The 11,537-nt window shown below is 54.3% G+C and overlaps 1 long non-coding RNA gene across 1 annotated transcript; it reads right to left on the bottom strand.

Moving 5' to 3' along the window:
• Positions 1–7,260: 7,260 nt before the first annotated feature.
• LOC142915927 (uncharacterized) lies at positions 7,261–10,475 on the bottom strand. Its single transcript, XR_012936162.1, has 2 exons — positions 10,182–10,475; positions 7,261–8,440 (listed from the first exon to the last, which is right to left on the bottom strand). It is a non-coding gene; the product is annotated as an uncharacterized LOC142915927 (long non-coding RNA).
• Positions 10,476–11,537: the final 1,062 nt, after the last annotated feature.

Raw genomic sequence — 11,537 nt, 5'->3', positions numbered from 1 at the left:
CACCCTGTGATGTCAGCAGGTGTCACCCTGTCATGTCACCAGGTGTCACCCTGTGATGTCAGCAGGTGTCACCCTGTGATGTCAGCAGGTGTCACCCTGTGATGTCAGCAGGTGTCACCCTGTGATGTCAGCAGGTGTCACCCTGTGATGTCAGCAGGTGTCACCCTGTGATGTCAGCAGGTGTCACCCTGTGATGTCAGCAGGTGTCACCCTGTGATGTCAGCAGGTGTCACCCTGTGATGTCAGCAGGTGTCACCCTGTCATTACACTTCAATGAAAACCGACAACAGAATCCTTGAAGAAAAAAACTCATTCAGGTGTTTGACATGTCGACGCCATTTCGTTTTGAAAATGTACGGGAGAAAAATATATTTTGTTCACGTCGCATTCTGATGTCAGAACATTTGATTGTTTATCAAATTGAAAAACCCCTGAACAACTTTGCTGCACACGGAGATGTCCGTGCACCGCCTCGTTTCCACGGCCTCTATCCCGGTGCCATCTGTATTTCAGTTCTGTTCCTTCACCTGAAGAAGGCTACTTGCGTTGTGGCCGAAACGTCGTGATTTTTGTTGTTTTATCTTTTTACTTACGTGGTGACTTTACCGAATAGAACCAAAGAGTACACATAGAGCTGTTAAGAGTTTGATGTTTTATTGATTTTCAGTTTAGATGTTTTTTTCCGGTAATGTTTCTGTTGTTTATCTTTCAGTGGAAATAAAGTCCTAAAAAGTCTCTCTCCACTCTCTCTCTCTCTCCACTCTCTCTCTCCACTCTCTCTCCACTCTCTACTCTCTCTCTCCACTCTCTCTCCACTATCCCTCTCTCTCCACTCTCTCCACTCTCTCTCTCTCCACTCTCTCTCCACTCTCTCTCTCCACTCTCTCTCTCTCCACTCTCTCTCCACTCTCCACTCTCTCTCTCTCCACTCTCTCTCTCCACACTCTCTCTCTCCACTCTCTCCACTCTCTCTCTCCACTCTCTCCACTCTCTCTCTCCACTCTCTCTCTCTCCACTCTCTCCACTCTCTCTCTCTCCACACTCTCTCTCTCCACTCTCTCCACTCTCTCTCTCCACTCTCGCCACTCTCTCTCCACTCTCTCTCTCCACTCTCTCTCTCTCCACTCTCTCTCTCTCCACTCTCTCTCTCCACACTCTCTCTCTCTCCACTCTCTCTCCACTCTCTCTCTCCAACCTCTCTCTCTCCACTCTCTCTCTCCACTCTCTCTCCACTCTCTCTCCACACTCTCTCTCTCCACTCTCTCTCTCTCCACTCTCTCTCTCCAACCTCTCTCTCTCCACTCTCTCTCTCTCTCTCCACTGTCTCTCTCTCCACTCGCTCTCCACTCTCTCTCTCTCCACTCTCTCTCTACTCTCTCTCTCTCTCTCCACTCTCTCGGCCGAGTCTCTGCCACTTGTGGTTCTGAGTGTCGCACGCTTGGGATCCTTCTCGCCCTCCTCTGCGGTTCTGTGTGTGACCGATGACGTGTGTGGAGAGCTGAAGGGTAGCGGTCAGCGCTACGCTGCCCCACGATCCTGGCGACCCAAGTTCGATTCCCACTCACGTCCAACACCGGTGACGATTATCTGAACCGGTCCAGGGCCTCCCCTAGGTCGACTCCGCCTCAAATGAGTACCTGGTGCGGTGTGTAAACATCGCCACTGGGGAGACAAAGGCGGTCGGGCGTGGCGTTGGCCACCCACCCCCTCGTGTGCCATGCCGGCCTTCATAGGTGCTGCTCGCTAACCGCACTTGCCCCTACAGTCTGTTAAGGCTACACGGGGGATCTTTGTCTGTGTGCGGCACGGTGAGTGTGTGTAGCGAGTGTCTCTGCTGGGCGTATCAGAAGGCAACGAAAATAAGGACAACTTGGTAGTCACACAGACACAGTGACACACACGCGCAGAGACACACACACACATGCAGAGACACATAGACATACACACGCAGAGACAGACACACACATGCAGAGACACATAGACATACACACACAGAGACAGACACACATACGCAGAGACAGACACACACATGCAGAGACACAGACATACACACGCAGAGACAGACACATACGCAGAGACACATAGACACACACACGCAGAGACAGACACACATGCAGAGACACATAGACACACACGCGCAGAGACAGACACACATGCAGAGACACAGACATACACACGCAGAGACAGACACATACGCAGAGACACAGACACACACACGCAGAGACAGACACACATGCAGAGACACATAGACATACATAAGCAGAGACAGACACACACACAGAGACACATAGACACACACACGCAGAGACAGACACACACACGCAGAGACAGACACACGTAGACACACACGCAGAGACACAGACACCCGCAGACACATAAACACACACGCAGACACATAGACACACACACGCAGACACATAGACACACACGCAGAAACAGACACACAGACACACAGAGACACACAGACACACACGTAAAGACAGACACACATAGACACGCACGCAGAGACACAAAAACACGCAGAGGCACATAGACAGACACGCACACACCGATACAGACACACACACAGACACATGCAGAGACACAGACACACACCGATACAGACACACAGTCACACACAACAACAACAACCGCCATTCGCCACTAAGTGGCGGTGACGTCACCATGACCCTTGTGCCAGGCCATGTGCACCTTGAGGCCACGTGAAGTGTCGAACGCCCGTGGGCAGGAGGTCACGGGGCAGACCCAGGTGCCACGTGTCGACTGACTAAGATGCCTGAGATGACTGGCTGGTGCACCACCTGTGCCCCCTACTGTGCCAATCTGCTGTGCTTTAGCCACCCGGCGCTCCGCTCGAGACAGACAACAACAACAACAACCGCCATTCGCCACTAAGTGGCAGTGACGTCACCACGACGCTTGTGCCAGGCTATGTGCACCCTGAGGCCACGTGAAGTGTCGAACGCCCGCTGGCAGGAGGTCACGGGGCAGACCCAGGTGCCACGGGTCGACTGAGATGACTGGCTGATGCACCACCTGTGCCCCCTACTGTGCCAACCTGCTGTGCTTTAGCCACCCGGCGCTCCGCTCGTTGTTGTGAGCGTCGCTCCTCCGCCCTCCGTTGTTGTTGGAGGGCGACTACCTCCAACTGCCCAGTAGCATCCTTCACGAGCCTCCTCCACAGAGGCCGATCTTGACACCGCTGGTACCAGTCATCGGCAAGTCCACTCAGCTCTACGTCCTCCTGTACCACATCACTCCATCTCTTCTCTAGCCCGTGCCACGCCCGCTTTGCCCCCTCAATCCGGCTGAACAAAAGCTGTTTCGGCATGCGGTGGCTGGGCATGCGGGCTACATGACCCAGGCATCGCTGCCTTGCCCGCCGGAGGAGCTCACCGATGGGACCTTGCCCAGATCTTTCAAGGATTTGTGAGCTCCTCACACAATCCAGTCTGGTTAAACCCAGGATGGACCGTAGGCAGGCCAGCCTAAATGTTTTTAACCGGCGAAGATGTTCCATTGGGGGTGTCCACGTTTCGCAAGCGTAGAGAAGGGAGGGAATGACCGTGACCGAGAAGACCTGAAGCTTAGTGCGGAGCGACAGACCAGGTAGCTTCCACACAGCGTTACGCAACCGATGAAAAGATATTGCTGCTCAACTGATTCGGAGTGAGACCTCTGCTGTTAAACTGGAGCCAGTCATAAGCACACTGCCCAGGTATGGGAAACTCTCCACTCTCTCCACAACTGCCCTATCACCGATCGGGAGTTGTGGGGGTGGAGTGTCCGATGGTACAAAATACCCAGGCAGGTGCTTAGTTTTGGTGGGGCTGATGGTAAGGCCCCACCTCTTAGTGGCACGCTCCAGTCTCAGCAGCAGCGTCTCCAACTCCTCCTCTGACTGAGCAGCTATTACCAAATCATCAGCATACATAACGTGGTTGAGCAATAGGGAGCCATCCCTTGACCGCACCCGGGCATCGATCAGCCTCCCATTATATCTGTACCATATGGAGATTCCCCCGGTACAGCTATTGAAGGCTTCACGAACTACGTGGTCAAAATAGATGTTAAATAATGTGGGAGCCAGAGGACATCCCTGTCGCACCCCAAGTTGTACAGGGAATGGCTCTGACTCCCGGTCACGTAGTTTTACCCGGGCCCGCGCACCATCATGAAGGTCCTTAATAATCGTGAGCAGAGGGTCAGGTACTCCAAAAGCACGAAGAACGACCCAGAGCCCAGGCCTACTGATGGTATCATAGGCCTTGACCAGGCCAATAAAGCAGAGATGTAGGTCTTGTTGGAATTCCCTACACCTCTGCTGTAGCAGACGGACAGAAAATATGGCATCTGTGCAGGACCGCCCTATCCTGAAACCGCATTGGGGCTCTGCAAGCCTCTCCTCAGCGTGCCTGGCAATGCGATGCTGAATAATCCTTGCCAGGACCTTTCCCGGCACACTGAGGAGTGAGATGCCCCTGTAGTTGTTACAGTCTGTGCGGTCCCCCTTCTTAAAAAGAGACAGACACACACAGACACACAAACACGCAGAGACACATAGACACACACGCACACACCAATAGACACACACAGACCCACGCAGAGACAAAGACATACCGATACAGACACACACCGAAACAGACACATAGACACACGCAGAGACACAGACACACAGACACACGCAGAGACACGCACACACCGATACAGACACACAGACACAAACACGTAAACACACACAGACACACACATAGACACACGCAGAGACAGGCGTGTGTTTGTCGGGATGAGTAAAACAAAGCGTTGTTGTTGTTGTGTTTGGTGTTGTTGGGGGAGTTTTTGGTGTTTTGACTTTGGGAGCTCATTGATGAGAGATGTAAAAAATCTCTAATAAATACATCAGTCAGTGGGTTCATAATGGCCGTGTCAGAGACACTGACACCCTGGGTTCAAGCCCTGGGTCTGGGTGTCTCTCTCAGTGGGTTCATAATGGCCGTGTCAGAGACACTGACACCCTGGGTTCAAGCCCTGGGTCTGGGTGTCTCTCAGTGGGTTCATAATGGCCGTGTCAGAGACACTGACACCCTGGGTTCAAGCCCTGGGTCTGGGTGTCTCTCTCTCAGTGGGTTCATAATGGCCGTGTCAGAGACACTGAGACCCTGGGTTCAAGCCCTGGGTCTGGGTGTCTCTCTCAGTGGGTTCATAATGGCCGTGTCAGAGACACTGAGACCCTGGGTTCAAGCCCTGGGTCTGGGTGGCTCTCTCTCAGTGGGTTCATAATGGCCATGTCAGAGACACTGACACCCTGGGTTCAAGCCCTGGGTCTGGGTGTCTCTCTCAGTGGGTTCATAATGGCCGTGTCAGAGACACTGACACCCTGGGTTCAAGCCCTGGGTCTGGGTGTCACTCTCTCATGTGGGTTCATAATGGCCGTATCAGAGACACTGAGACCCTGGGTTCAAGCCCTGGTTCTGGGTGTCTCTCTCTCTCAGTGGGTTCAATATGGCCGTGTCAGAGACACTGAGACCGTGGGTTCAAGCCCTGGGTCTGGGTGTCTCTCTCTCAGTGGGTTCATAATGGCCGTGTCAGAGACACTGAGACCCTGGGTTCAAGCCGTGGGTCTGGGTGTCTCTCTGAGTGGGTTCATAATGGCCGTGTCAGAGACACTGAGACCCTGGGTTCAAGCCCTGGGTCTGGGTGTCTCTCTCTCTCAGTGGGTTCATAATGGCCGTGTCAGAGACACTGACACCCTGGGTTCAAGCCCTGGGTCTGGGTGTCTCTCTCTCAGTGGGTTCATAACGGCCGTGTCATTGACACTGACACCCTGGGTTCAAGCCCTGGGTCTGGGTGTCTCTCTCTCAGTGGGTTCATAACGGCCGTGTCAGAGACACTGACACCCTGGGTTCAAGCCCTGGGTCTGGGTGTCTCTCTCTCTCAGTGGGTTCATAATGGCCATGTCAGAGACACTGAGACCCTGGGTTCAAGCCCTGGGTCTGGGTGTCTCTCTCTCAGTGGGTTCATAATGGCCGTGTCGGAGACACTGAGAGTCTGGGTTCTAGCCCTGGGTCTGGGTGTCTCTCTCTCAGTGGGTTCATAATGGCCGTGTCAGAGACACTGAGACCCTGGGTTCAAGCCCTGGGTCTGGGTGTCTCTCTCTCTCAGTGGGTTCATAACGGCCGTATCAGAGACACTGAGACCCTGGGTTCAAGCCCTGGGTCTGGGTGTCTCTCTCTCAGTAGGGTTCATAATGGCTGTGTCAGAGACACTGAGACCCTGAGGTAAAGCCCTGGGTCTGGGTGTCTCTCTCTCTCAGTGGGTTCATAATGGCCGTGTCGGAGACACTGAGAGTCTGGGTTCTAGCCCTGGGTCTGGGTGTTTCTCTCTCTCAGTGGGTGCATAATGGCCGTGTCAGAGGCACTGACATCCTGGGTTCAAGCCCTGGGTCTGGGTGTCTCTCTCTCTCAGTGGGTTCATAACGGCCGTGTCAGAGACAATGACACCCTGGGTTCAAGCCCTGGGTCTGGGTGTCTCTCTCAGTGGGGTCATAATGGCCGTGTCAGAGACACTGAGACCCTGGGTTCAAGCCCTGGGTCTGGGTGTCTCTCTCAGTGGGTTCATAATGGCCGTGTCAGAGACACTGACACCCTGGGTTCAAGCCCTGGGTCTGGGTGTCTCTCTCAGTGGGTTGATAATGGCCGTGTCAGAGACACTGAGACCCTGGGTTCAAGCCCTGGGTCTGGGTGTCTCTCTCTCAGTGGGTTCATAATGGCCGTGTCAGAGACACTGAGACCCTGGGTTCAAGCCCTGGGTCTGGGTGTCTCTCTCAGTGGGGTCATAATGGCCGTGTCAGAGACACTGAGACCCTGGGTTCAAGCCCTGGGTCTGGGTGTTGTGGGTTCCATGCCGACCCTAATGCCCGCTGCTGCTGCTGCTGTATAGACTTTGTCTCTGTCCCTTTTGTCGCGTGGATTTTTTTCCAGGCCCTCTGGTTTTCCCCTCCACATTTGAGAAACGTGAGTTGTCGAGTATTTGTCAACTGCTCTAAAGGTCCACGTGATGATGACGACGACGATGATAATAAACTGAATTGCTAGAGCTATCATTTGTAACGGTCAGGTCAAGGCCTTCTGAAAGAGCTACGCCGCATCTCAACGAGGGCCTTACCCGGTAAAAAATAAAACGTTTCGTTTTTAGTTCAAGTCCCGTGCACAACATCACGCATCCACCTGTAAAGAGGAGGAGGAGGAGTTCCAGCCCAGGTAAGTGAACTCGCCACCTTTATTATCGTCACCACCAGCACCACCACTACCGCGATTTCTCCAGCAAACAACGAAACAGCTGCCAGGCCCCCTTCAGTCTGGGGGCAGGCAGGCAGGGAGAGAGGGGACGAGGTCACGACAGCCCACGTGACCCACAACCAACGCTGGGGCACGTGGCGACGTCAAATAGAACCGTGACGCACAAAGCGCCCCCACCCCCCACCCCCCTGGGTGGGGGCGAGTCGAACGGACGACGATTCTCTGTCGACTCTCTCGGATCGTTCTGGAAGATTCATCGTGGAATGCGCCCCAACAACGCACGCACAGCCTCACCACCACCACCCACCACCACCCACCGGGCCATCGATAAAGTTGTGCGAGTCTGGTGAGTCTTTGGGTCTCTGTGTGGTGAGTCTGTGGGTCTCTGTGTGATGAGTCTATGGGTCTCTGTGTGGTGAGTCTGTGGGTCTCTGTGTGGTGAGTCTGTGGGTCTCTGTGTGGTGAGTCTATGGGTCTCTGTGTGTGGTGAGTCTATGGGTCTCTGCGTGGTGAGTCTGGGTCTCTGTGTGGTGAGTCTATGGGTCTCTGTGTGGTGAGTCTATGGGTCTCCGTGTGATGAGTCTGTGGGTCTCTGTGTGGTGAGTCTATGGGTCTCTGTGTGATGAGTCTATGGGTCTCTGTGTGAGTCTATGGGTCTCCGTGTGATGAGTTTGTGGGTCTCTGTGTGGTGAGTCTATGGGTCTCTGTGTGATGAGTCTATGGGTCTCTGTGTGAGTCTATGGGTCTCTGTGTGGTGAGTCTGTGGGTCTCTGTGTGATGAGTCTATGGGTCTCTGTGTGATGAGTTTATGGATCTCTGTGTGATGAGTCTATGGGTCTCTGTGTGATGAGTCTATGGGTCAAACTCAGAAATATACAGCGGCGGCAGGCATCGTCAGGGGTCGGGATGGAACCCACGACCTCCCGCGTGCCAGGCGAGGTGGTCGGCATCTCCTAGCCACCGCGCGGTGTGATTGGTGTGGCGACGACTTGGGGAGCGGCTTTCATCCGGCGGTGTCAACCGGGGGCGGGGACGAGGTCCTAAAGTTCCGATTTCTGCTCCACCGCGGTGGTGGCGGCGGCGGTGGCAGCGGCGGTGGCGGCGGTGGTGTCGGTGGTGGTGGCGGCAGCGGCGGTGGCTACCTGCACTCGGCAGAGACAATATCAGGCTTCGGGACCAGGCCTGGAGCGTTCCCCCCTCGCTCGTTCGCCGGGGAACGAGAAGATCACGCAGGGTGGGGAGAAAAACTCACAAGGCACAGAACTCGAAACAACAGCCAGCAGCAGCATCATCATCATCAGGCCCGATGATGATGATGATGATGCCGGTGGTGGTCGTAATTAGGGGTGAGGTGTCACCAGGTACTTGAATTGTGAAGGTTGTCGTGGGTTTACTTTACAACACACTACCGGTTCGTACTGAACAAGCATACTACACTGTACACTACACACCACACTGTACACTACACTACACACAACACTGTACAGTACACTGCACTGTCCACTACACTATACACTACACTGTACAGTACACTATAAACTAGTAACTAATTGGCACGTTTTGTTTACGTGACACTAAACCTGACTAATTGGCTGCGTCAGGTGGTGGCGGGTTTTACGACACAGCGTTTATATATTGACGCCACTTAACACAAAAACAAATTCGACTTTGGACACAACGGGAATATTGTGTTCATGTAGCAGCAGGAGGAGGAGGAATCCACAAATGTACGGTCGGGGGTACGGGGGTCAGAACGTTACAACAGCAAACACAACATGCAAACACGACACGCAGACACGACACGCTAACACGTCACGCAAACATGACAAGCAGACACGACACGCAGACACGACACGCAGACACGACACGCTAACACGTCACGCAGACACGACACGCAGACACGACACGCTAACATGTCACGCTGACACGACACGCAGACACGACACGCTAACACGTCACGCTAACACGACACGCAGACACGACACGCAGACACGTCACGCAAACACGACACGCAAACACGACACGCGCCGTCGGCACATGCCAGGTATAGCAAAGGTTAACAAATCAATAAAAATAAATATATAGACACAAATATTTTGTGTATCTTACCGGGTAAGCCCCCCGCTGTGCTACTACGTCACTTGTTTAGTAGAAGCTACACCGGCTACCACAAGTGACAGCTCAACTCAGTGGCTTATCGTCATCATCGTCATCATTATCGTCATCATCGTCATCATAGTCATTATCATCGTCGTCATCATCATCGTTATCATCGTCGTCATCATCATCGTTATCGTCATCATCATCATCATCGTCATCGTTGTCATCGTCATCATCATCGTCATCATCGTTGTCATCGTCGTCATCATCATTATCATCGTCGTCATCATCATCATCATCGTCATCATCATCGTCGGGTGGCAAATATAGAGCAGCAGCCAAATGGCTCTGAATGCGTAGAGACGCAGGAAGTGTCAGGGTCGGGATAAGACCCACGACCTCCTGCGTACCAGGCGAGGTAATAATACGGTTTTTCCCCTTTTTGGTACTGGCAAAGGAGGTCTAATGATGTAGATGATCCAGGCGAGGTAGTTAACATCTCATAGCCACCGTGATGACGATGATGATGATGAGGGAGACACCGCAAACTCCAAATACACAGGTGTCAGGGGCGGGGAAGTAGCCCACGCCCTCCTGTGGACCAAGCGAGGCAGTCCACATCTCAGCCATTGTGATGCTGATGATGATTATGAGAGACACCGCAAACTCTAAATATACAGCAGCAGCAGGCGTCGTCAGGGTCTGGATCCAACCCACGCCCTCCCGTGTACCAAGCGAGGCAGTCCACATCTACGTAGCCACCGCAACGCCACCGCCGCTCACCGGGACGCTCGCCGGCGTTCCGTCTGCCCCGCACGGTGCACATCAGCAAGGGGAGCAGCACCAGCACCGTCAGCACCGTCATGGCCACCGTCAAGCTGATGGGGTAGATACTGCTGCCGCTGGCGGGGAGCGTCGCCTCGTCTCCCGTAGACACCGCGGACGAGGGTGGGGAGGAGCGGGAGGTGGATGGGGTGGTGGTGATGGTGGTGGTGGCGGCGGTGGTGGTGGTGGCATTGGTGGTGGTGGCGGTGGTGGCGGCGGTGGCGGCGGTGGTGGTGGTGGCGGTGGTGGTGGTGGTGGTGGCTACGGGATTGGGGACACACGAGGAGATTCGGTGAGACGCGGGGAGATAACGGGGAGATACGGGTAGACATGGGGAAGCAGAGACACGAGGAAACAGAGAGACACAGTGAGACAGATACAGACAGACAGAGAAACAGACAGAGAGACTGACAGAGAGACAGACAGAGACACACAGACAGAGTGGGATGCTGAGCAGTGTTGTTGGATGAGGTTAGTGAGGAGGAGGTTTTGGTCTTAATCACTTCTCTGTGTATGTGTGTGTCTGTCTGTGTGTGTGTCTGTATGCTGGGCTGGCTGAGTCATGTAGCCCGCATGCCCAGCCACCGCATGCCGAAACAGCTTTTGTTCGGCCGGATCGAGTGGGCTGAACGGGCGCGGCATGGACTGGAGAAGAGATGGAGTGATGTGGTACAGAAGGACGTGGAGCTGAGTGGACTTGCCGATGACTGGCACCAGCGGTGTCAAGATCGGCCTCTGTGGAGGAGGCTCGTGAAGGACACTACTGGGCAGTTGGAGGCAGTCGCCCTCCAACAACAACGGAGGGCAGAGGAGCGACGCTCACAACAACGAGCAGAGCGCCGGGTGGCTAAAGCCCAGCAGGTTGGCACAGTAGGGGGCACAGGTGGTGCATCAGCCAGTCATCTCAGTCAGTCGACCCGTGGCACCTGGGTCTGCCCTGTGACCTGCCAGCGGGCGTTCGACACTCCACGTGGCCTCAAGGTGCACATGTCCTGGCACAAGTGTCGTGGTGACGTCACCACCACTTAGTGGTGAATGGCGGTTGTTGTTGTGTCTGTGTGTGTCTGTGTGTGTCTGTGTGTGTCTGGTACAAGCGTCGTGGTGACGTCACCGCCACTTAGTGGCGAATGGCGGTTGTTGTTGTCTGTGTGTGCCTGTCTGTGTGTGTGTGTCTGTCTGTCTGTGTCTATTCAACATCGCCTTGCCAGGCACGCTGAGGAGAAGTTTGCAGAGCTCCAATGTGGTTTCAGGAAAGGGCAGTCCTGCACAGATGCCATATTTTCTGTCCGTCTGCTACAGCACAGGTGTAGGGAA

The sequence above is a fragment of the Petromyzon marinus genome, unplaced genomic scaffold (genome assembly GCF_048934315.1).
Source record: "Petromyzon marinus isolate PM22_M1 ecotype Great Lakes invasive population unplaced genomic scaffold, UKy_Petmar_22M1.pri1.0 PM_G_Scaffold_37, whole genome shotgun sequence".
In the NCBI taxonomy this organism is placed as follows: Eukaryota; Metazoa; Chordata; class Hyperoartia; order Petromyzontiformes; family Petromyzontidae; genus Petromyzon; species Petromyzon marinus.
This window is presented reverse-complemented; position numbering and strand designations above follow the sequence as displayed.